This window comes from Jaculus jaculus, chromosome 11 (assembly GCF_020740685.1).
Source record: "Jaculus jaculus isolate mJacJac1 chromosome 11, mJacJac1.mat.Y.cur, whole genome shotgun sequence".
NCBI lineage: Eukaryota > Metazoa > Chordata > Mammalia > Rodentia > Dipodidae > Jaculus > Jaculus jaculus.
Window position 1 is genome coordinate 56,066,760 of NC_059112.1, and position 3,950 is coordinate 56,070,709.

The 3,950-nt window shown below is 44.8% G+C and overlaps 1 pseudogene; it reads left to right on the plus strand.

Annotated features, from left to right (window-relative positions):
* The first annotated feature begins 1,281 nt into the window (after positions 1-1,281).
* On the plus strand, positions 1,282-1,388 carry LOC123453488 (annotated as a pseudogene).
* Positions 1,389-3,950: the final 2,562 nt, after the last annotated feature.

The following is a 3,950-nucleotide window of genomic DNA, read 5'->3' on the forward strand; positions in this document are numbered from 1 at the left end:
GTAGGTGAGCCTCTGACCTCAACTTCTGGATGATATGAGAGATGCTAACAGAGATGGGCATACACTGGAAGCAGACAGCTCAGACTCAACAGGCCCCATCCTGGCAGCCTTTGAACTGCTCTCTGAAGCTACCTCCAACACCTTGAGGGGAGAGCTAGGGGCTTACAAGTAGCCAGACATATTGACCATTTCTGAGACCATCTTCCCTGTAAACACCTCCTGCCAAGGTGCTTCTCAAGCTCAACTTCAACTCTCCTTTCCACAGAGGTCAGTTATCCAGGCAGTCAGTCTCCACAACCCTGGGATTGTCTCATAGCAGGGTTTATGTGCCTTAGTAGGCTGTGTACCTGGGAGGGTGTCGTCTAGTAGGCTGTGTACCTGGGAGGGTGTCGTCTAGTAGGCTGTGTACCTGGGAGGGTGTCGTCTAGTAGGCTGTGTACCTGGGAGGGTGTCGTCTAGTAGGCTGTCTACCTGGGAGGGTGTCATCTAGTAGGCTGTCTACCTTGGAGGGTGTCGTCTAGTAGGCTGTGTGCCTGGGAGGAGTGCCCACTCCTCCTATGAACCTAAGGGAGAAATGCTATTTGTGTGCTGCCAAAGCCTTGCTTATGACTACCAGCACAAAACACATCCACATGCTTTCCTGTTGAGGGCAAGGGGTGGTTTGGATACAAAGAGTCTAAAGAGAGGGCTGGAGAGATATCTCAACAGTTAAGGTGCTTGCCTCCGAAACCTAAGGACCCATGTGAGCCAGAGGCACAAGGTGGCACATGTGTCTAGAGTTCATTTGCAGTGGCTAGAAGCTCTGGTACACCCATTCATTCTCTCTCTCTCTTTCTTCCTTGGCCTCTTTATTTCTCTCTCAAATAATAAAGAAATAAATAAAATATTTTTAAAAAAGAAAGAATTTGAAGGGAGTCAGGTGTGATGGTTCATGCTTTTAGTCATAGCACCTAGGAGGCAGATGTAGGAGAATTGCTGCGAGTTCAAGGTTGCCCTGAGACTACATAGTGAATTTTAGGTCAGCCTGGGCTAGAGCAAGACCCTACCTCAAAAAAAAAAAATACTCTGAAGGGGGATTAAATGTAAGATAAATAAATATATGTGTTGGTTCCAATATCAAAAATAAAAAATACAGGGCTGGAGGGATGGCTTAGCAGTTAAGTTTGCGAAGCCTGAGGACCCAGGTCAGCTTGGGCTAGAGTGAAACCCTACCTCAAAAAACCAAAATAGGTATATTAAAAACACACACACACACACACACACACACACACACACACACACACACTTACCTGGAAGAGGAGAGACCATGATCATGAAGATGGTTTTCCCAGGGCGAGAACTCGACTGCATAATTTGTGGTAGTGGGAGACTGTGTTCACACTCTCCCATGAAAAGAAAAAAATTTTTTAAAAAGAAGAAAAAATACAAATAAGTGCAAATAGAGCTGGAGAGATGGCTTGACGGTTAAAAGCACACACTTACAAAGCCTGCTAGTCTGGGTTTGCTTCCCCAGTACCCTTGTAAAGCCAGACACACAGAGTGGTGCATGCATTTAAAGTTCATTGGCAGTGGCAAGAGGCGCTGGTGTGTCCATTCTCGCTCTCTTGCTCTCTCTTTCTTCGGCTCATAAATATATAAAAATATTTGAATAAATAAAAATAAACTGGGTGTGGTGACTTACATCTATAATCTCAGCACTCTGAAGAATTGTGAGTTTGAGACCAGCCTGAGACTACAGCATGACTTCCAAGTCAGCCTGGGATAGAATGAGACTCTACCTCCAAAAGCAAAGAGGAAAAAATATTAAACTTTACACACACACACACACACACACACACACACACACACACACACACCACTAAAGATGTAGCTCAGTGGTAGAGTGGTAGAGTGCATGTGTGAGGTTCTGGATTCAATACCCAAACTGCCAAAATAACACCACACATGCACATAAGCACACACACACACGCACACAACATAAAAAGATGAACGAGGGGAGCTGGAGAGATGGCTTAGCAGTTAAGCACTTGCCTGTGAAGCCTTAGAACCCCAGTTTGAGGCTTGATTCCCCAGGACCCACATAAGCCAGATGCACAAGGTGGCGCATGCATCTGGAGTTCATTTGTAGCGGCTGGAGGCCCTGGCACACCCATTCTCTCTCTTTTTCTCTCTCTCAAATAAAAATAAACAAGAGCTGGAGAGATGGCTTAGTGGCTAAGGCACTTGCCCCCAACGCCTAAGAACCTAGATTAGATTCTCCAGAACCCACATAAGCCAGATGCACATGATGCCACATGCTTCTGGAGTTCCTTTGCAGTGACTAAAGGCCTTGGCACCCTCATTCTCTCTCTCACTCACTCTTTCCCTCTCTCAAATAAATAAATAATTTTTTTAGAAGATGTGAAAGGGGCTGGAGAAATTGCTCAGAGGTTAGGGCACTTGCCTGCAAAGCCTAATGACTGGAGTTCTACTCTCCAGTATCCACGTAAAGCCAGATGCACAGTGGTACATGCATCTGGAGTCCATTTGCATACTGGAGGTCCTGGCATGCCCATTCTCTCTGTTTGTCTCTTTTCTTTTCTTTCTTTCTTTTTTTAGGTTTTTGATATAGGGTTTCACTCTAACTCAGGCTGGCCTGGAATTCACTGTGTAATCTGAGGGTGGCCTCAAACTCACGGCAATCCTCCTACCTCTGCCACCTGAGTGCTGGTATTAAAGGTGTGTGCCAACATACCCGGCTTGTCTGTCTCTTTTCTATCTCTCTCTACTTGCAAATAAGAATAAATAAATAAGTAAGTAAATAAATAGATGCACAAGAGATATCTGAATCTGATTTGAAAACTCCTCAGCAGGGATTAGCTGATGAATTCAGGCTTCCAGCCAGTGCAGGTCAGAGGTTAGCTGATCCCACTTGAAGAATCCAACTTGTTCTGATGGTAGTCACTGAAGAAACTCAGCCACTGCTGCTGTGGCACTACACCAGTGTCCTCCACTTTGATTAGTTAACTCACTTCAACACCCCCACACACACCAAACTAGGTCCTAGGGAGGTTGAAATGGCAACTTTCAATTGACATTTGAACAGTAAAAAGCAACGAAAGAATGGCTGTTGATTCACCCACTCCTTTATTCATCCAGCAGCAGTGCCCTATTTCCCCTGCAGGTAGTATCTATAGTTGGGTTTGATTAGTTAACAAGTATGACTTTTCCTTTTCTCCTTCACTTCAACAAAGTTGGTGCATTTTTTTTTTTTTTTTTTGAGGTAGGGTTTTGGGCTGACCTGGAATTCACTATGGAGTCTCAGACTGGCCTTGAACTTACAGCCATCTTCCTACCTCAGCCTGCTGAGTGCTCTAATTAAAGGTGTGCCCCGCTGGGCGTGGTGGCGCACGTCTTTAATCCCAGCCCTCGGGAGGCAGAGGTAGGAGGATCGCTGTGAGTTCGAGGCCACCCTGAGACTCCATAGTGAATTCCAGGTCAGCCTGGGCTAGAGTGAGACCCTACCTCGAAAAACCAAAAAAAAAAAAAAAAAAAAAGAAAAGAAAAGATAAAGGTGTGCCCCACCATGCCAGCCCTTCCTTTTTATAGGAAAAAACCTTTATTCATTAATAAGAATATATGTAGTTAAAGCTAGAAAAAAGGTATAAAGGGAATAGAAAAGGAGGGAGGGGGACTTAATAGGATGGTATTGTAAATATGTAAGTAGAAGAACAGAGTACAGGGAATGGAATGGCCTAAGTGAGATCAGGGAAAGAGATTGAGTAAAGGAAAGGTGGAGGGAAGGCTAATCAAAATCCAAGGGGATATAAATAAGTCACATAGAAACCTACTTTTTTGGACAATGGAACACTCAGGAGTCATAGATTGTTAGTAGAAAATGTTCTGTGCCAGGGATGGGATACCTGCCAGTGAATTGTTGGCCAGGGAGGCTCCTGATGCCCCCAAAACAT